The 23,282-nt window shown below is 36.0% G+C and overlaps 1 pseudogene; it reads right to left on the reverse strand.

Moving 5' to 3' along the window:
- Positions 1 to 1,515: 1,515 nt before the first annotated feature.
- The window catches only part of LOC114036805, a 54,405-nt pseudogene continuing 32,638 nt past the window's right edge, over positions 1,516 to 23,282 (reverse strand).

A 23,282-nucleotide genomic window follows, 5' to 3' on the forward strand; every position in this document is an offset into this window, starting at 1 on the left:
CAAAGAGCTAAGAGATTTAGTCACATGGCCAGGGTTACACAGTCAGTATGTGTCAAAAATGGGACTTGACAACATCTTGCTTACATGTACATAGTTGTATTTTGTCTTTTCTACTAAATGGTAAGCTTCTTGATGGCAGGAACTATTTTTGTCTCTCTTTGCATCCCCAGAACTTAGTATAGTGCCTGACACACAGTAGGTGCTTAATAAATGTTTGATGACTGACTTCATGACTAAGAGACTGCCTTGCTATACCCCCCAGGCTATACTGTCACTTAGATTTCTATTGACATGCTTTGTTTTTACATCACCTTTATTTTTGACTATGATTCTTCCTTCTCTCCCACTCAAATACCCATCCTCTATAACAAAACATGAAAAATAAAGATAAGAAAAAAAACAAAAAACAAAAGCAGTAAAACTCACCAACTAATCCTGACAGATGCAATGTTCCAAACCTACAGTTCTGTATGTTTGTAAAGAATGGAGAAGGGTAGATTTTCTCATCTCTTCTATGGAGCCAAGCTTAGTGACTATAATTACACAGCTTTCAGTTTCAAGTTGTTTTTGTTATTGCTCTTTTCATGTAATTGTTGTATTCCTGGGGGCAGAGCCAAGATGGAGGAGTGAAGCCAGCTTTTATTTTTTTGTGTTTTTGCTTATTTTCCAAACCTACCCCCTCTACAACTTAAAAATGCCCTAAACCTCTGAGCTGAGAAGCTAAGTAAAAAGTCAAAGTGGGTCATTTTTCTAGTCCAGGACAGATTAAAAAGACAGAAAAAGAGCTCTGTGGACACTGAGGTGGTGGCTTATGGGGAACATGGCATAGTGGAAGCAGCACTGATTTTGGACAGTGGTGGCAGTGGCACCAGGAGCAGCTCAACTCCAGACATAGTAAAGGGAGTAAACACTTGGTCATAAATAAATCCCAGGGGAGCCCTGTAATAGCACTGGAATCAAGAATAGATGCTATTTAGGTCTGTCTTCCATTAGGGTCACATTTCTAGGGTAAAGATAAGTAGTCAAAGTAGTGAATGAGAAGGGCCCTACCTGGATAAGAACTAGAATGCACACTCTTTTTGTTAGAAAGGTAATGACCAGACCTCTCTGCAGATCACACCACATTGGAAGCATCAAAAACTTACAAGCCCCCAGACTGAGTTGTGAAAGCAGCAGAAGGACACAAAAAAGATAAACTTAAATCAGGCAGCCATCCTCCTACACCAGAAGTGAATGAAGCCCAACTCTAACATAAAGTCCAAAATCAAGAAATTGGCTGGAAAAATAAAAAAAAGAATGTGATTATAAAGAATGATTATAAAGAACTGCTATGGTGATAGGGAAGCTCAAGATACAAACTCAAAAGAAGACAATGACTTGAAAACACCAACAAGCACAACCTCAAAGAAAAATGCAGATTGAACACAATCATAACATGAATTCTTAGAAGAGTTTTTATTTTTTTTTTGGTGGGGGGAGTTCCCAAGTTTATTGGAAAGAAAGCAAAAGTAAATATTAAACATCTCCTCTTGGTGTTTTGAAGTTCATCCCAACCATGGGCTGGGTAACTTGCAGGTTGGACAAACTGACAGTCCAGGAGTTTCAACATTTCTTTGGTATTAGGGTCTATTTCAATGATTTCCTGATCCAAAGCAGAGACCTCAGCATTCTCTCCTTTCTCTTTCCTCTTCCTGCATTGTGATGGAGATACTTCTCACAGGGCTTCTCTGGATCCTCTTCATTTTTGAGTAATGTAGCCCGCAATCTTGTTGTGGAGCTTCTTGCTGGGGATGATGGCAATCTCCTCAAACATGCTCTTATTGGTGTGGAAGTCATTGCCCAGGTGGGCGTAGTACTTTTTGATGATGACTCATGCTGCCTTCTTCACAGTCTTGGTCTGAATGTGACCCCTGTTGGCTCCAGAGGTTGAAGCTTAGAAGAGTTTTTAAAAGAATGTAAAGTGATTTTTTTTAAAGAAAGAAGAACAGTAGAGAAAAAGTTTGGAAAAGAAACAAAAGATACAAAAAATATGAGAAGAGAAAGGAAAGAAACACAAAAATATTGGAGAAAATAATTCATTAAAAATCAGAATTAACCAAATGGTAAAAGAGGTATGAAACTTCAATAAAGAAAATAACTCTATAAAAATCAGATTTCGTGAAGTGGAAGCTAACGACTTTATAAGACATTTAAAAAACAGTAAAACAAGGTCAAAAGAATGAAAAAATATAGAAAAAAAACACAATATCATGAAAGAAAAGGAACTAACTTGAGATAATTACAAAATTAGTAGACAACCTAAAAGTCATAATGAAAAAAATGACCCAGACATCATCTCTCAAGATATTATTAAAGAAAACTGCTCCGTTATGAAATAGAAATTTTAAAAAATCCACTGGTCATCTCCTGAAAGAAATCCCAAAATAAAAACATTTGGAAATATTATAGCCAAAATCCAGGGCTCCTAGGTCAAGGAGAAAATGCTATAAGCAGCTAGAAAGAAATAATTAAAATACCATGAAGCCACAATCAGAACCAGAATCACACAAGATATAGCAGTTACCACTATAAAAGAATGGAGTGCTTGGAAAATGATTTTCCAAAAGGCAAAGGAGCTAGGATTACAACCAAGAATAGCCTACTCAGGAAAACTGAATATAATCCTTCAGGGGGGAAAATGGATTTTTAATGAAATAGACTTTCATGCATTCCCAATAAAATGACTGGAACTGAATAAAAAAAATTGACATTCAAAGACAAGGCTCAAGAGAAGCATAAATGAGTAAATATGAGTAAGAAATCATAAAGGACTTAATAAAATTACATTGCTTTCATTCCTATGTGGGAAAATAATAAATGGGACCCCTAAGAGCTTAATCATCATTAGATCACTTAAAAGGAATTTACTTAAACAGATGGAATAGGTGTAAGTCTGTTATGCTGGGAATAATCTCAAAAGAAAAATGGAAGGGGGAGAAAGAGTAATGCACTGGGAGAAGGGGAAGGGAGATGAAGGATGGGGGAAATTATCTCATATAAAAAGAGCATGAAAGAAAGAGTATTTTCAAGGAGTAGAAAATGGGGAGGGGGCTGATAAGACTTGAATCTCACTCTTATCTAAACTAGTTCAGGGAGGGTAGAATATATATACTGACAATTGGTACAGAAATTCATCTTACCTAATGGGAAAGTAGGAGAAGAAAGGGTTAAGAGAAAAGGGTGTGGAAAGAGGGAAGGTAGATTAGGAGAAATGGTGGTCAGAAGCAAAACAGACTTTTGAGAGAACAGGGCAAAAAATAAAAAGATAAATGGAAGAAAATAGGATGGAGAGAAACCCACAGTTAGCAATCATAACTGTGAAAGTGAACAAGGTAAACTCACTGATAAAATGGAAGAGGATAACAGAATGGATTAGAAACCAGAATCCAACAACATATTGTTTATAAGATACACACTTGAAATAGAAAGACATACAAAGCTGAAATAAGAAGTTGGAGCTGAATCCACCATTCTTCAGCTGAAGTAAAAGACTAAAGGGTAGCAATCACAATCTTAGACAAAGCAAAAGCAAAAATAGACCTGATTAAAAGATATACTTAGGGAGAAATTATTTTACTAAAAAGGTACCACAGATAATGAATTAATATCAATACTGAACCTATGTGCATCAAATGGCATAATATCCAGATCCTTGAAAGAAAAGCTAAAAGAATTACAGGAGGAAAGACATAGTAAAACTATACTAGTGGGGAATCTCAATTTGCTCTCTCTTAAACCTACATAAATCTATCCATAAATTAAACAAGAGAGAGGTTAAGGAGATAAACAGAATTTTAGAAAACTTAAATAGGATAGACCTCTAAAGAATATTGAATAGGAAAAGAAATTTCTCAGCTATACATGCACCTTCACAAAAATTGATCAAATGCTTGGGCATAAAATCCTCACCAAAAAAAATGAAGAAAACCAGAACTATTACAAGTATACTTTTCCTATCATAATGCAATAAAATTATATTTAATAATGAACCTTGGAAGCATAAATTAAAAATTAATTGGAAACTAAAAAATCCAATCCTAAAAATGAATATGTCAAACAACAAATCATAGAAACAATCATTTCTTTAAAATAATGATAATAATGAGACAACACATCAGAATTTGAGGGATACAGTACTAAGGGGGAAATTTATATCTCTAAACACTTGCATAAACAAAAGGAAAAACGAACAGGTCAGTTAAATGGGAAGGGAACTAAAAATACTAAAAGAAAGAAAAAAAATAGAAAGCCCTAAATTAAATGCCAAAATAAAAATCCTGAAAAACAAAGGAGAGAATAATAAAATTGAAAGTTAAAAAAAAATGAACTAATAAAGCTAGGTTTTAGGGGAGAACAATAGAATAGATAAATTATTTACTAATTTGATTTAAAAAACAGAAATAAGAAAACCAAATTCCTGTATAAAAAATGAAAGGAGCAAAGATGGCAGAGTAAAAAGTAAGTCACTCTCACCTTCCCTCATTAACCTGTAAAAGTCCAGAAAATATCATCCTAGGAAAAACCCCGGAACAGCTGAACCAGAAGAAAGACAGGGTGTAGCAGTCCAGTAGCCCAGGTAGCTTGAGGGATTAACAGGAAAGGCCCCTCTTGCCCTGGGGGAAGGGGAGCAGTATGGAACCAGAGGCATCCAAGCAAGCTATCAGATAGCACCACCTCAGCATACCTGGAGGAGATCCTGAAACCCAGGTGGTGGAGCAGGCAAACACCAACACCTGGACCCCCCCCCCCCCAATGCCTTAGTGAGGGCAGGGAAGCAGCAGAACCCAGCTCGGAAAACCACCAGGTGCCTCGGCATTCTACAGCAGTCTCCCAGTGCCTCAGCAAAAATCTGTGAAGTGCTCCCAGGGGCCCCAGGTGGATAAACATTTTGAAACATCCATTTAAAAGAAGATGAAGAAAGCAAAAGGAAAGGAAAAGCAGGCAACATCCAGGGGCCAGACTGCCCAATCCTACCCCTAGAGTCCCAGTGTTGCTGATTCCAGCCCAACACCAGGTAAGCTTCCAGAACCCTATAGCCTCCAACTACCAACATCGGAGACCCCAGAACACAAAGCCAGTGACCGGGCCCAAAGCTCCCAACACAAGAAGCTTAGATCAGTGCCTTCTGCTCCACAACAGGAGAGCTCAATCTCTTTAAAGGCCAGGAAATAAGCAAACACCATAAGCAAAAAGAAATATACCATAGATTCTTATTATGGGAAGAGTAAAGATCTGGGCAGAAATTCTAAAGAGAACAACATTGTCAACAAACCCACATGTGAAACCTCAAAAGGGAATATGAACTGGTCTGAAACCCAAAAAGCCTTCTTAGAAGAGCTCAAGAAGGATTTTAAAAGTCAAATGAGAGAGATAGAAGGGTCCTTAAAAAATACAATTGGCCAATTGGAAAAAAAGTACACTGAAGAAAACAAGTCCCTAAAAAATATAATGGACAATTGGAGAAAAAAAAATACACTGAAGAAAACAAGTCCCTAAAAAATACAATTGGCCAAATGGGGAAGGAGGTACAAAATCTAATAGAAGAAAACAATTTATTAAAAATTAGAACTGAGCAAATGGAAACTAATGACTCTATGAGAGAGCAAGAATCAGTCAAACAAAAACAAAAGAATGAAAAAATAAATGAAAACGTAAAATACCTCATTGATAAAACAACTGACCTGGTAAATCAATCCAGGAGAAACAATTTAAAAATTATTGGCCTACCTGAAAATCACAATGAAAAAAAGAGCCTGGACAGTATCTTTCAGGAAATCATAAAATAAAACTGTCCTGAGGTCCTAGAACCAGAGGGTAAAATAACCATAGAAAGAATTCACCAATCACCTCCTGAAAGAAATCCCAAATTGAAAATGCCAAGGAATACAGTAGCCAAATTCCAAAATTACCAGGTCAATGAGAAAATACTGTAAGCAGCCAGAAAGAAACAATTTAAATATAATGGAACCACAGTCAGGATTACGTGGGACCTTGCAGCTTCTAAATTAAAAGACCGTAGGGTGTGGAATATGATATTCCATAAGGCAAAGGAGCTGAGATAACAACAAAGGATCAACTACCCAGTGAACATGAGCATGATCTTTCAGGGGAGGAGATGGATATTCAACAAAATAGGGGACTTCCAAAGCTTCCTGATGAAAAGACCAGAGCTCAACAGATAATTTGATCTTCAAATACAAGACTCAAGAGAGACATAAAAAGGTAAATGGAACAGAAAGATGCAATATGTTGTTAATAAGGGCAAACTGTTTACATCTTTGCAAGGGAAGATGACACTTGTAACTCTTGAGAATTGTATTGTTATTACACCATGCTAAAAGGGTATACATAAAGGGGGTAGATATAAGTTGACTTTGATGTAATGATAAAAAAAATCTAATCAGGTAGGTTAAATGTATCCAAGTAAGTGGATTAATCTGGTCTAAGAAAATGCACTGAGAGAAAAGGAGAGGAGGAGGCAGACAAGGGTAAATTACATTACAGGAAAAGACACAAAAACAATTACAGCAGAGGGAAAGAAGGAAGGGAGATAAGCATTGTTTGAACCTTACTCTCATCAGATTTGGCTCAAGAAGGGAATAACATAATCAGTTAGGTATAGAAATCTAACTTGCCCTATAGGCAGTAGGAGGGAAAAGGGGAAAGAAAAGGGAGGGAGGCTAGAAGGGAGGGGAGAAGCAGTAAGAGTTAAAGGGGAAGAAAAAGGAAAGGGTTAATAGAAAGGAGGAGGGACTGAGGGAGGCGGTGGTCAAAAGCAAAATATTAGTGATGAGGGAAAAGGAGAAAGGAGAAAAAAAAGCAGAAACAGGGGGGGAAAGTATGGAGAAAAAGACACAGATAGTAATCATTACTGTGAATGTGAATGGCATGAACTCTCCCATAAAATGAAAGTGGATAGCAGAATGGATTAAAAACCATTATCCTACAATATGTTGTTTACAGGAAACACATTTGAAAAAGAGTGACACCCACAGGGTAAAGGTAAAAGGCTGAAGTAGAATATATTATGCTTCAGCTGAAGTAAAAAAAAAAAGCAGGGGTAGCAATCTTGATCTCAGACAAAGCAAAAACAAAAATAGATCTTATCAAAAGAGAAAAGGAAGGAAAATACATCCTGCTAAAAGGCACCATAGAGGGGCAGCTAGGTGGCACAATGGATAGGGTACCGGCCCCGAAGTCAGGAAGACCTGAGTTCAAATTTGGCCTCAGACCAAACACTTGACACTTACTAGCTGTGTGACTCTGGGCAAGTCACTTAACCCCAATTGCCTTAGAAAGAAAAAAAAGGGAAAAAAAGAAAAGAAAAAAGAAAATAAAAGGCACCATAGACAATGAAGTAATATCATTAATAAACATACATGCACCAAATGGTATTGCATCCAAATTCTTAGAGGAGAAGTTCAGGGAGTTACAGGAATAAATAGACAGTAAAACTATATTAGTAGGGGACTTTAACCTCCCCCTATCTGAGTTAGATAAATCTAACCACAAAATAAACAAGAAAGAAGTTAAGGAGGTGAATAGAATATTAGAAAAGTTAGGTTTGATAGACCTCTGGAGAAAACTGAATGGGGATAGAAAGGAATATACTTTTTTCTCAGTGGCACATGGCACATACACAAAAATTGACCATGTACTAAGGCATAAAAACCTCACAATACAATGCAGAAAAGCAGAAATATTAAATGCATCCTTTTCAGATCATGATGCAATAAAAATTATATGTAATAAAGGGCCATGGAAAGATAGACTAAAAAAAATTGGAAACTAAATAATCTAATCCTAAAAAATGATTGGGTCAAATAACAAATCATAGAAACAATCAATAACTTCATTCAAGAGAATGACAATAATAAGACAACATACTAAAACTTATGGGATGCAGCGAAAGCAGTTCTTAGAGGAAGTTTTATATTTTTGAATGCTTACATAAATAAAATAGAAAAAGAGGAGATCAATGAATTGGGCATACAACTAAAAAAACTAGAAAAAGAACAAATTAAAAATCCTCAATTAAACACCAAATTAGAAATATTGAAAACTAAATGAAAAATTAAGAAAATTGAAATTAAGAAAACTATTTAACTAATAAATAAAACTAAGAGCTGGTTTTATGAAAAAACCAATAAAATAGATAAACCTTTGGTTATTCTAATTAAAAAAGAAAGAAGAAAACCAAATTACCAATATCAAGAATGAAAAGGGTGAATCCACCACCAAGGAAGAGGAAATTAAAACAATAATGAGGAACTATTTTGCCCAACTGTATGCCAATAAATTTGACAATCTTAGTGAAATGGATACATATTTACAAAAACATAAAGTGCCCAGATTAACAGCAGAGGAAGTAAAATACTTAAATAACCCCATCTCAGAAAAAGAAAGTGAACAAGCCATTAATGAACTCTCTAGGAAAAAATCTCCAGGGCCAGATGAATTTACAAGTGAATTTTATCAAACATTTGAAGAACAATTAATTCCAATACTATATAAACTATTGGGTAAAATAGGTAAAAAAAGGAGTCTTGTCAAATTCTTTTTATGATACAAATATGGTGCTGATACCTTAGCCAGGAAGAGTCAAAACAGAGAAAGAAAATTATAGACCAATGTCTCTAATGAATATAGAAGCAAAAATTTTAAATAAAATATTAGCAAATAGATTACAGCAACTTATCACAAGCATAATACACTATGACCAGGTAGGATTTATACCAGTAACGCAGGGCTGGTTCAATATTAGGAAAACTAATCAGCATAATTCATCATATCAACACCCAAACTAACAGAAGCCACATGATCATCTCAATATATGCAGAAAAATCTTTTGACAAAATACAACACCCATTCCTATTAAAAACACTAGAGAACATAAGAATAAATGGAGTCTTCATTAAAATAATAAATAGCATCTACCTAAAACCGTCAGCAAGCATCATATCTAATGGAGACAAACTAAAAGCATTTCCAGTAAGATCAGGGGTAAAACAAGGATGTCCATTATCACCACTGTTGTTCAATGTTGTACTGGAAACGTTAACTTTAGCAATAAGAGAAGAAAAAGACATTGAAGGTATTAGAATAGGCAAAGAAGAAACAAAGCTATCACTCTTTGCAGATGATATGATGATATACTTACAGAATCCTAGAGAATCAAGTAAAAAACTACTTGAAATAATAAACATCTTTAGCAAAGTTGCAGGCTATAAAATAAACCCACATAAATCATTGGCATTTCTATATATTACCAACAAAGCCCAACAGCAAGAGATAGAAAGAGAAATTCCATTTAAACTTACTGGAGACATTATAAAATATTTAGGAGTCTACCTACTGAAACAAACCCAGGAACTCTATGAACACAACTACAAAACACTATTCACACAAATAGTCAGTTCTAAATTATTGGAAAAACGTCAGATGCCCATGGGTAGGCTGAGCTAATATAATAAAAATGGCAATTCTACCTAAGCTAACTTACTTATTCAGTTCCATACCAATCAAACTACCAAAAAAATTATTTTATAGAGTTAGAAAAAAAAATAACAAGATTCATTTGGAAGAACAAAAGGTCCAGAATATCAAGGGAGCTAAGGAAAAGAAATGCAGGGGAAGGTGACCTAGACATTCCAGATCTTAAATTGTATTATAAAACATCAATCATCAAACCTGCTTGGTACTGGCTGAGAAATAGAGTGGTGGATCAATGTTAGATATGCAAGACACAGTAGTCAATGACTATAGTAATCTATTATTTGATAAACCTAAGGACCCCAACTTCTGGGACAAAAACTCACTCTGACAAAGACTGCTGGGAAAACTGGAAAAGAGTATGGCAGAAACTAGGCATAGATCAAAATCTCATACCATATACCCAAATAAAGTCAAAATGGGTTCATGATTTAGAAATAAAGGCTGATACTGTAAGCAAACTGGGAGGGCAACAAATAGCTCACCTATCATATTTATGGAGAACAGAAGAATTCATGACCAAACAGGAGATAGAGAACATTACAAAAAGCAAAATGAATAACTTTGATTACATTAAATTGAAAAGTTTTTTGCACAAACAAAGGCAATGCAACCAAGATTGGAAGGAAAGTAGAAAATTGGGAAAGAATTTTTACAACCAGTCTCTCTGATAAGGGCCTCATTTCCAAAATACTTAGAGAATTAAGTCAAATTTATAAAAATGCAAGTCATTCCCCAATTGATAAATGGTCAAAGGATATGAACAGGCAGTTCTCAGATGAAGAAATTAAAGCTATCTATAGTCATGTGAAAAAATACTCTAAATCACTATTGATTAGAGAAATACAAATCAAAACAACTCTGAGGTACCACATCACACCTATCAGATTGGCCAACATGACAAAACAGGAAAATGATAAATGCTGGAGAAGATGTAGGAAAATTGGAACACTAATGCATTGTTGGTGGAGCTGTGAAATGATTCAACCATTTTGGAGAGCAACTTAGAGCTATGCCCAAAGGGCTATAAAAATAAACATACCTTTTGACCCAGCAATAGCTCTTCTAGGGCTATAGTCCAAAGAGATCATAAAAATGGGAAAAAGACAAAATATTTTGTACAAAATAAAAATTTTTGTACGAAATAAAAAAAAGACAAAATAATGTACAAAAATATTTATAGCTGCTCTTTTTGTGGTGGAAAAGAATTGGAAATTGAGAGGATGCGCATCAATTGAGGAATAGCTGAACAAGTTGTGGTACATAAATGTAATGGAATACTATTGTGCTGTAAGAAATAATGAGCAGGCTGACCAGAAAAACCTGGAAATACTTGTATGATCTGATGCTGAGTGAAGTGAGCAGAACCAGGAGAACGTTGTACACAATAACAGCCACATTATGTGATGACTAATATTGATAAACTTAACCCTTCTCAACAATGCAAGGATCTAAGACATCTCCAAAAGCGTCATGGTGGACAATGCTATCCACAAAGAAGAAAGAACTATGAAGTTTGAATGCAGATCAAAGCATATTATTTGCTATTTTTTCTTCTGTTGTGTTTTGTTTCCTCTTTCTGGTGGTTCCTCCTATTGGTTCTAATTCTTACTTACAACATCACTAGTGAAAATATGTTTAATAGGAATGTATATGTATAGCCTATATCAGATTGCACATTGTTTGGGGGGAAGGTGGGGAGGGAGGAGGAGAAAAATTTAAAACTCAAAAGTTTATGGAAGTGATTGATGATAATTCAAAATAAATTAATGAAAAAAAGAAAAAAATGAAAGAGTAAACCAATGAGGATGAAATTAAAGCAATTATTTGGAACTCTTTTGCCCAACTATATGCCAATAAAACTGACAATCTAAATGAAATGTCTTGCTATTGACAAAAACATTAATTTCCCAGAGTAGCTGAGAGGGAAGCAGAATACTTAAATAATCCTATATTAGAAAAAAGAGAAATTGAACAAACTATGAATGATCTGCCTCAGAAAAAAGCACAGTACTAGATGGATTTCCAAGTGAATTCTACCAAACATTTAAAGAATAATTAAATCTAATACCATATAAGTCATTTGAAAAAAAAAAAGTATGTGATGAAAAAGTCCCACCAAAGTCTTTCTATGATATAAATATAGTATTAATACGTGAACCAAGGACAGCAAAAACAGAGGATAAGAACTGTTGACCAATTTCCCTAATGAACATTAATGCAAAAATCTTAAATCAAATACTAGAAAGGAGATACAGCAACAAATCACAAAGCTCATATGCTATGACCAAGTGGAACTTATACCAGGAAGGCAAAGCTGGTTCAATATTAAGAAAACTATGAGCATAATTGATCATTATCAATAACAAAAACAATAAAAGCCTTATAATTCTCTCAATAGATACAGAAAGTTTTGATAAAATACCACATCCATAACTGTAAATGCACTAGAAAGAATAGAAATAAATGGAGGTTTTCTTAAAATGATAAGTAGTAACTATATAAACCCTAAAACAATCAATATTTATAATGGAGATAAACTAGAAGCTTTCACAATTAGATCAAAGGCGAAGCTAGGATGTCCATTATCACAGTATTACAAAATATTGTATTTGCTATTCAGTCATTTTTCAGCCATGTCTGACTCTTCATGACCCCATTTGGGGTTTTCTTGGCAAAGATACTGGAGTGGTTTGACATTTCCTTCTCAAGTTCATTTTTACAGGTGAGGAAACTGAGGCAAATAGGGTTAAGGTTAAGTTACTTGCCCAGGAGTACATAGTATCTGAGGCCAGAGTTGAACTCAAGAAGATGAGTCTTCCTGACTCTAGGCCTGCCACTGTGTCATCTAGTTGACCCAATATTGTACTACAAATGCTATGTTAATAAGACAAGAAAAAGAAAAAGAAAAAGAAATAAACATAGGAAATAGCAAAATTTCCCACTTTTTTCCAGATGATGATTGTATAACTGGGAACCCTAAAGAGTTAACTAAAAAAAATAGTCAAAACAAATAACAACTTTAGCAAGGCTGAAGAATATAAAATAAACCCGCACAAATCAAAAACATATATATGACATTTTATATGTATGTGTGTATCTATGTACATATATGTGTGTGGATATATGTGTATTATGTATATATGTATATATGTATATATGTGTGCATATATGTATATATGTGTGTATATATGTGTGTGTATATATGTGTGTGTGTGTATATGTACATATATATGATTGTGTGTGTGTGTATATATATATATATATATATATATATTTATATATTACCAAGGGGCAGGTAGGTGGCACAGTGAATAGAGCACTGAGTCTGGCATCAGGAAGACCTGAGTCCAAATCTGACCTTAGACACTTACTAGTTGTTTAATCCTGGGCAAGTCTTTTAACCCTGTTTGCCTCAGGTTCCTCATCTGTAAAATGAACTGGAGAAGGAAATAGCAAACCATTCCATTATCTTTGCCAAAAACAAAAACAAAACAAACAAACAAACAAACAAAACATAAATGTGGCTTAGGTTTATTTAAACAAATTATTGGACATGACTGAAATGACTAAACAATATATTACCAAAAAAGTCAAGCAGGAAGACATATAAATAGAAATCCCATTAAGACAGTATAAAATTCAGACAGTATAAAATACTTGGTAGTCTACCTGCCAAGGCATACCTAGGAACCATATGAACTCAATTGCAAAATACTTCACACGAATAAAGGCAAATCTACATACCCAGAGAAATATTAATTGCTCAAGGGTAGCCTGAGCCAATATAATAAAAATGACAATACTGCCTAAGTAAATTTACTTATTCAGTGCCATACCAATCAAACTACCAAAAATTATTTATATATCTAGGCAAAAAAGTAATAAAAACTAATTTGAAATAACAAAAGGTCAGGAATATGAAGGGAATCAATTTTTAAAAAAAGTCAAGAATGGGCTCCCAGCAGTACCAGATATCAAACTATATTATAAAACATTGAGTGGTCAATCAATGGAATGAGTTAGTTCCATAATATGCAGAATAAAATGAGCACAGTAACCTACTGTTTGATAAAAACCAAAAATACCCAGATATTGTGATAAGAACTCACTATTTGATAAAAACTGTTGGGAAAACTGAAAGTCTGATAGAAACTAGGAATAGACCAATATTTCACACTGTATATCAAGCTATGCTCAAAATGTGTACATGATGGGAGAGAGAAAGGAGGGGGAGAAAATTTAAAACTCAATCTCATAAAAGTGAATGCAAATACTAAAAATAAATAAATACATATTTTTAAATGGGTACATGATTTGGAAAGAATGAGATCATAAACAAATTAGGAGAGAATATAAGAAATTGCTGCAAGATCTATGGATAGGGGAAGCATTCATGACCGGCAAGGGACATAGAGGTTTGTGGGAGATAAAATGAATAATTTTGATTACATCATATTAAAAAGTATTGCATAAACCAAATCAATGAAGTAAAAATTGAAGAAAAGTAGGAAACTAAAGGAAAAATTACAAAACGTTTCTCTGATTACATCTCTTTTCTCAAGTATATAGGTAATTAAGTAAATAAAAATAAGACATTCCTCAATTGATAAATGGTCAAAGGATACTAAAAGATAATTTTCAGAGGAAGAATCAAAGCTATCAATAGTCACATACAAAATCTCTAAGTAACTAAGTATTATAGTAATGCAAATTAAAACAACTCTGAGGTACCACCTTGCCTGCATCAGATTGATTAACATGACAGATCAAGAAAATGACAAATGCTAGAGGGGATGCAGGAAAGTAGATACACTGATGCATTGTTGGTAGAGTTGTGAACTTATCCAACTATTCTAAAGAGCAATGTTAGGGAGATGAACAGAATGCCTAAAAGCCCAAAAAACTGTACATGCCCTTTGACCTAGCAATACCACTACAAGGTCCGTATCCCAAAGAAGTCAAAGATAAAGGAAAAGAACATATTTGTACAAAATACAGCAGCTCTTTTTGTGGTGGCAAAGAATTGAAAATTGAAGGAAATGCCCATCAATTGGGGAATAACTGAACAATTGTAGTATATGTGATAGAACACTATGGTTCTAAAAGAAATGATGGGGGGGAGATCATTTAAGAAAACCGTGGAAAGACTGACATGAACCAATTCCAAGTGAGGTGAGTAGAACCCAGAGAACATTGTACAGTAATAGCAATATTGTAATGATTATCAACTGTGAAAGACAGTATTCTAATCAATACAATGATCCAAGAAAATTCCGAAGGACTAATAATGAAAAACTCTATCCACTTCTAGAGAGAAAAGTGATGAACTCTGAGTATAGGTCAAAGCATACTTTTTTCAATTTTTTCTTTTTTTTGCAACATGAGTAATATGGAAATATATTTTATATGGTTTCACATGTAAAAGTGATATCATATTGCTTGCCTTGTCAATGGATGAAGGAAAGGCTGGAGAGGGAGAGATAATTTGGAACTCAAAATGAAAAAAAAAAGAATGGTAAAAATAAATAAATAATGAATAATAATTCACAAAGAGATCAAAGTAAAAGAGAAAAGACTCATATGCATAAAAAATATTTATAGCAGTTATTTCTGTGGGTGTCAAAGAATTGGAAACTGATGGGGTGCCAATCAATTAAAGAATGCAGAACAAGTTATGGTATATGAATGTGATAGAATACTATTATAAGAAATGATGAGAGGGATAGATTCAGAAAAAAAAACAGGAGCAGATATATATATATAAACTGATGCAATGTTAAGTGAGCAGAATTAGGAAAAGAATGCTCACAGTAACAACAACATTTTAAAGATATCACCTGTGAAAGATTTACGAACTCTGTTCAGTACAATGACCCTCCAGCACAAACCAAGGTATTAGCCACTTCCAGCAGGGTATACAGCATTCTACATATGTAGTCCACCAGTCCTCCATCATGAGCAGTCCTACGGAATCAAGAATGCTCACCACATTCAACTGAATTCTAATGATTTCTTTTAATCATATTTTCCTGTTCACTATTATAAACATTGTATATATATTGTAAATATTGTATATGTAATATGTTCTATTGATTTGATTGTCTTTCCTTTGCATCAGTTCCTATACCTGAATTACTCATATTTGAGGTTTCCCACATATTTTCATTAGCTGTCCTATAGCTGCACCTACAGACCAGAGTGTATTCCCCAGAGCACTTAATTCTTTTGGCTTCAGAACTCCTAGTCCTAGCCATATCTGACTTTACTTAGTCATTTTTAGCTACCTATAGGCAACCTCCTCCCCTCTCCACCTTTATGCTTTCCAGTTCTAGAATCATAACCAAATCAGTACTGCACTGCTACTAGAAATGGTGTTTCAGTCTTACCATTATGATGCAATTAACCAGCTCTGTACCATCTTGAACTAAAAAACTCTCCATAGCCAACATGTCCCACTGTGCACAAGCTCCCATTATTAGAGTGTAAGCTCCCTGAGGGCAGCAGCTGTCTTCATTTTTGTATTTGTATCCCCGGTGCTTAGCATAGTGCTTGGCACATATTAAGTGCTAAAATAAATTATAATAATATTCCGTTATATTTATGTACCACAATTGTTTCAGTGATTCACATTCCCAAACTGATGGATATCCACTCACTCTGTCTCTCTCTCTTTCTTTCTTTCTTTCTTCTTTTATTCTATTTTTTTGCTATCACAAAAAGCACTGCTATGGATATCTTTGTATATATGACATCCTTCTTTTTATATTTTTGCTTTTCTTTGGGTATATTCTCAGTTCTGATAACATTGACCAGTAAATTTAACTCAACAAAAGGTTGAATAGAATTCTCTTTTTTATTAAACTTAGTCTTTGAGTAAACCAAGCAGTCAAAAGCATTAAAAAAAAAAAAAAAAAAACTTTGGCTGCACCTCTTCTTTCAGTGAATCTGATGTAAACTTCTCAAGGAGAATTGTTTCTACTACATCTCTAAGTCTCTCCCAGTGCCCAGTAAACAATCTTATAAAGAGTCAATGGGAAAGAAAGAAAGAAAGGAAGGAAGGAAGGAAGAAAGAAAGAAAGAAAGAAAGAAAGAAAGAAAGAAAGAAAGAAAGAAAGAAAGAAAGAAAGAAAGATAAAGAAAGAAAGAAAAAGAAAGAAAGAAGGAAGGAAGGAAGGAAGGAAGGAAAGAAGGAAGGAAGGAAGGAAGGAAGGAAGGAAGGAAGGAAGGAAAGAAGTAAGGAGGAAGCGAAGAATGTACCTTAGATTCAGCCACTGTAATGAAGAAGGAAGGAAATAAACATTTATTAAATGCTTTCTTTGTGTAAGAGTTTACAAGGATAAAAACAGTTATCAAGATCAGCTACCACACTGATAGTAAATTATTTAACTGAAAAAGCTACAAACCAACACTGAAGTAAAGAAAGAGTTGGTATATGACTTTTTGTTTGCAGATAATTGTGCACTCAATGCAGCCTCTGAAGTTTAGATGCAACAAAGTATGGATTGATTCTCTGAGGCTTGTACTAACAGAGGTTCCCCACTAGCCAGCACCACACCATCCATACATGGAACCATTGCTTACAGCAAATAAAGAAAATTTGGATGTTATGATACATTCACTTTCCTTGGTAGTATACTTTCCAGGAATGTACTCACGGATGATAAAATTGATGCATGCATTGCCAGAGTTAGCTCAATGTTTGAGAGGCCCCAAAGGAAAGTGTGGGAGAGGAGAGGTATTAGACTGCGTAATAAACTGAAGGTCTGCAGCCATTGTGCTGACCTTGTTGTTGTATGGTTGGAAAACCTGGACAGTCTACCAGTACCATGCCAGGAAACTGAATTGCTTTCATTTGAATTCTCTTAGGAAGTTTTTGAAGATCACCTGGCAACATAGGTACTAGACACTAAGATCTTTTCTTGAACTGAAGTGCCAGGCATTCAAACTCTATTGTATGGAGTGCAATATGGGCTTATGGGCTGGCCATATTGTTCAAATGCCAAAAATGCATTTGCCTAAAATACTATTTTATGGAGAACTCACACAAGGCAAGTGCTCACATGAAGGTCAGAAGAAGTGATACAAGAACATTCTCAAGGTCTCTCTGAAGAACTTTGAAATTGATTGTTAGCCATGGAAGACACTGGCACAGGACCACCCAACATGGTCTACCTGCATCAAAGAAGGCACTCTACTCTATGAGCAAAGTAAAATAGCAGTAGCTCAAAAGAAACACGAGTTGTGCAAATTTAGAGAATCCACTCAAAATGTTCACATAGGCTATTTGTACCTGACTGTGGTAGAGTCTTCTGAGCTTGTATTGCTCTGATCCAACCACAGTCAGACACATTGTACTTTGATCCCAACATAGTGATGTTATTTTGGTCTGTTCTGAGAACAAAGGACAACAACCAATCTAAGCCAATGAGATCATCTAGTCATGGTGACTTCTCCATGAGACAGTTTTCTTGGCAAAGATAATGGAGTGGTTTACCATTTCCTTCTCCAGCTCATTTTACAGATGAGGAACTGAAGCAAACAAGGTTATGTGATTTGCCCAGGGTCACACAACTAGTAAGTACCTGAGGCCAGATTTGAACTTATGAAGATGAGTCTTCCTGATGCCCAGCCCAGTGTACTATCCACTGCAATACCTGTCTGCCCTGAGAAGATATTGAGAAATATCTTCAAACTTCCAAAGAATTATTGTGCAACCGTTCTCTCTCCATGGGTTTCTGTAACTTTCCTGTCTCTCAAACTACCTATGTCATCTTGAGTCAAAATCATGTGATTGCTTTAGGACTACATTTCCAGTGAGGGAATTAGACTAGGTGAATAATAATGGATATCTATTACTTAAAAACTTGAGAGATATTTTACACATATTATCTGTTTTGAGTGTCACAACAACACTAGAAATTCAGTATTACAGGTATTATTGTTCAAATTTTCAAGATGAAGAAATTTCATCTTAAAGTGGTGCCAAATTACATTGTAGAATGATTGATTGCGAGCTGAAAGAGACTTTATGATCTAACAAGTCAAACGTACTTATTTTACAGATATGGAAACTGAGACACAGCAAAGTTTAATTACTTGCCCAGCATCATAAGGCTGGTAAGTGTATGAGGTGGAATTTGAATTCAGGTCTTGCTGATTCCAATGTCAGTGCTCTATGCCACTCTGCCATTATGACCTTTAAGGTGCCTCCCAACTTGAATCTATATTCCTGTAATTCTGCAGCTTTGACAATACAGCCTCAAAGGAAAAGGCTACATCTTTGTCTACATATGGCATGATGGGTAGAAGGTGCAAAGAGATTAATTTTAGGAAGAACTCCCTCCCCATTAGAGCCTTCCTAACGTGAAATGACTGATTTGGGAGTTAGCGGGTTCTTCCTCCCTGAAAGAAAGTCTTTTCCCTAAAACCAGAGGACTAATTATCCAGGTTCTTGTGGCAGGAATACTCTTTGTGCCTATGGATTGGACTAGGCAGTCACAGAGATCCCTACAAGCACTGAGATTCAGCAATTGATTCTGCGGAATCCATATCTGCAGGGGTTGGGGGAGGGGGCAGCGAAGAGCTCTGCGATGGCAATATTAAGGAAGGCATTAATAGATATCTAAGTCATGTTGTCAAAATTCATTCTTCTGGTTCAATAGGAAAATCGTTCAACTACTAAAGATGAATTACTTTGCATCTTTTCTTCTCCTTATCAGAGAGTCCGCTCTTCTTTTCATCCATTCAGTTTATTTTGCTTGGGTCTCAAATTGTCACATTATGGTAATTACCCAACGTACATCAAAATACAAAAGACATTTGTATAAGAAAATAGAATCAGACAGCACTGATGGTGCACTAACTTTATTCTTTTTAATGGCTTGTTTTTATGTCTATTGCTTGGACCTATCCCTTTAATAAGCTTTTAATGACTGTTCCGACTGATAGCTGAGCTCTGGATCCTTTACTTGCTACCTTTATTTCCTGGAAGAAAAATCAATTAAGCCCCATGCCTTCCTGACCTCTTCTTGTATTAAGACTTATCCCAACAATTAGTCTCTCATTAGAGCATCCAAACTCCCCCTTCCGCCGCTCCCATTTTGGTCCTACAGATGTTCTGGCCATCAAGTGTCAACTCAAAGATGAACTTTGCCTCCACACCACACGATATTTTACTTCATGGGGATAGAAAGTCATTTCCAGGTCTTAATTACCACTCACAGAGGAACACTTCCCCATTCCATGAGTTATTTTGGCTTCCAGCTACTAAGAACCTCAGGGAGACCTTTGCCACTTTCTGTCATTCCTGGGCTAGGCTTATATAAACACTATACAAAGAATACTAGCTGGGATGCTATGTTGGGCACTATGATTTTCTTTTTTTCCCCCACACATTATGTACTAGTTAAAAGTCTTTTAAGCTACAAAGTACTAACTATATATTGGAGACTAGGATTTTACATTCTGGGATTGGCCTCTGATGACTCAGTTAGAACATGAGCTTCTTGAGAGCAAGCATTTTCTCTCTTTTTTGTATTTGTGTCCCCAGTGAGCCTAGCACGGTGCCTGGAACACAATAGGCATTTAATGGATGCTTGTTGACTGATGATGTGACTAACAATTGAAAAATACGTGAAACCTTAATGACACTGGGGGTCCAGAAACACCTGAGTAGGGGTTGGGCATTCATACTTACTTGACATATGTTTCCCACTCAGAAAAACTGAGAAGGATTATTATGGAACCTTAAAACATACCAAGGCCAATAGCCAGCCTGCTTGCAAGTATACTATTCAGGACTTGAATCAATCAATAGGTATTTATTAAACACTTACTATGTGTCAGCCATTCTTCCAAGCACCAGATAGACAAATAAAAACAAAAATGTAGGAAGGAGAGAAAATGTATGTATTTCCAAGATAGATTCAGAGTAATCTTTAAGAAGAAGGGGCTAGTAAGTTGGGGAAACTGGGAAATGATGCCTAAAAAGAGTAGAGTTGGAGATGAGTCTTCAAAGAACCTAGGTATTCTAAGAGACAGAGATGAGGAGGGAGAGTATTCCAGGCATGGGGCACAAGCAGAGAAAATGCCCAGAGCCAAGATATAGAGTGTCTTGTTTGTGGAACAACCAGGAGCCTAGTGTCACTGAATCAAAGAGGACATGTTGGGGAGTAAGATGTAAGAAGACTGGAAAGATGGGAATGAGCTAGGTTATGAAGGGTTTTGAATGCCATAGAGAATATTTTTTATTTGATCTCAGTACTGATAGGGAGCCATTGGAGTTTACTGAGTAAGAGAGTGACATGGTCAAAACTGCACTTTGGGAAAATCACTTTAATGGCTGAATGGAGGATGAAATGGAGTGGGGAGAGACTTGAGTTAGGCAGACCAACTAGCAAGATATTGTAATAATCTAGGTGTAAGGGGATGAGGGTTTGCACTAAAGTGGTAGCAGTGTCAGAAGAGAGGAAGGGGCAGGGATGTCTTCCAGAGATGTTAGAAAGGTGAAAGGGACAGACTTTGACAACAGATTGTATATGGAGGGAGAGAGAGGTGACTCCTTGGTTGGGAACCTGAGGGACTGGGAGAATGATGTTGCCCTCTACAGTAAGAAGAAATGTAGGCAGTGGAGAAACCTTAGAAGAAAGATAATTAGCTCTGTTTTGTCCATGGTTAGTTTAAGCTGCCTACTGGACAACCAATTTGAGATGTCTGAAAAGCAGTTGGAGATGCAATGTTGGAGGTCAGAGACACTGGAGTGGGATGGGTAGATTTTTGAGTCAGCATAGAGATGGTAATTAAATCCATGGGAGCTGATGAGATCAACAAATGAAGTAGTATAGAAGGAGAAGAGAAAAGGGCCCAGAACAAAATCCCATGTGCCATCTGTGATTAGAGAGTGTGATCTGAATGAGAACCCACCAAAGAAGAAAGAAAAGGAGAGGTCAGATAAGTAGGAAGAAAACCAGGAGAGACCGATGTCCTGAAAACCTAAAGAGAAGAGAGTATCAAGGAGGAGAGAGTGATCAAGAGCAATAAAAAATTTCAGAGATATCGAGGAGGACGTGGTTCAGTTGTGGAGACTTGGCAAATGGTTGGATTGGAGGAGTGAACAAGAAGGAGTTGAAAGCACACATGACTGGATTGGTGGCAATTCCCTCTCCAATGGGAGGGATGAAACTTCCTCTGCTGTGTTAAAGATAATTGAGATCATGAAAATAGAGATAAGAGCATAAAGCAACCACCCAAATGCCAGCTAAAGTTGAGAGCTATCATAGGATTCTTGTACACAAGAATAGTAGGAGAGCATCAGAATATACCAGGAAAACATTTGGTATGATACAGTACATTATTCTATTACCAAGGTGCCACAGACCAAATAGTCCCATTCTCACATATTTTTTTTCAGCTCATTTAATTTTAGATCCGGTTATCGGGCTTAATTTATGAGATCTAGCCATCTTTTATTACTAATTACTAAGATGTCAGATGATGATAAAAGGGCATAATTTCACCAGAGCCTTCATTTCATGAGAGATGCTTTTGTCTCAGCAGACATCACTCGCTCCCCCTTCTTTGCTCATCAGCTGCAACACAAACCCTTGCCTGTAATAATTCACAGATGTGAGAAGCCCTTATTTGCCTCTATTTCAAAGCTGCACAATGACATACGCAGAAGGATGAGCATTGTTTGTCTAGGGAATGGGCCTGGCCAGGTCATGTGCCCTGCTTTGTGGGGGTGACCATTTTCCCTGGCCTGTACAGCTGCTCCTTCTTAGGGCCACCAAGGGCGCTTGCTATTCTGAGAGTTCTACACATGCTATGAGGTCAGCTTGGCCATATGTACAAAAAAGACTGGTTTTAGAGTGAGGGGAGGGCAGGATACAAAATTAGGCCAGAAGTGGGCTTCCAGTTCTTTCACCCTGTAAAAATGCAAATTGTCACCAAGGGCCACACCAACAGGAAGGATATAGATGAAGGATCTTCCACCCAGTGATGACTCACACACTCATTGCATGCTTACATCTCTCTTGGCTCCCCTCTCCGGCCTCTTCTATTTCCATCCTAGCAGTCTTCTTAAAGATGCCTCCACCCTTTTCCCTCCTCTTCTGTTTGGTGAGTTCAAGCTTGGGACCACCATTTTATTATTTTTTCCCAATGATTTATTTTTTTAATTTAGTATTTTTATTTTTCTCTAGTTCCATGTAAAAACAATTTTTTAACATTAATTTTTAAACCTTTGAATTCTAAATTCTCTCCCTTCTTCCCTCCCCACCCCCACTCCCCATTGAAAAGGCAAGCAATTTGATATAGGCTATACATGTGTATTCATGCAAAATAGATCCATAATAGTCATGTTATGGGGAAAAAAACAGACAAAAAAAGCTCGAGAAAAATAAAGTAAAATTTTTTAAAATGTAGGGACCATCGTTTGATAGAGTGTCCAGTCCATCTATGCTCACTTTACTCTCAGCTCCATTCCTTATTCTCCAGACTTTTTCATATTTCCCCAACATGGGTGCCTTTCTTCTGCTTTGAAAGCTCTTTTTTATGTGATATATTTCCCCATAAGGATGCAAGTACCTGGAGAGTTTGCTTGTATTGTATCTCCAGCATTTAGCATGGTACCTGACACATAGTAAGCATGCAATAAATGATCTGTTTATGTATCTATCTACCAACTATCTATCTATCTATCTATCTATCTATCTATCTATCTATCTATCTATCTATCTATCTATCTATCT

This window comes from Vombatus ursinus, unplaced genomic scaffold, assembly GCF_900497805.2.
Source record: "Vombatus ursinus unplaced genomic scaffold, bare-nosed wombat genome assembly UNPS02009994.1, whole genome shotgun sequence".
NCBI classification, from domain to species: domain Eukaryota; kingdom Metazoa; phylum Chordata; class Mammalia; order Diprotodontia; family Vombatidae; genus Vombatus; species Vombatus ursinus.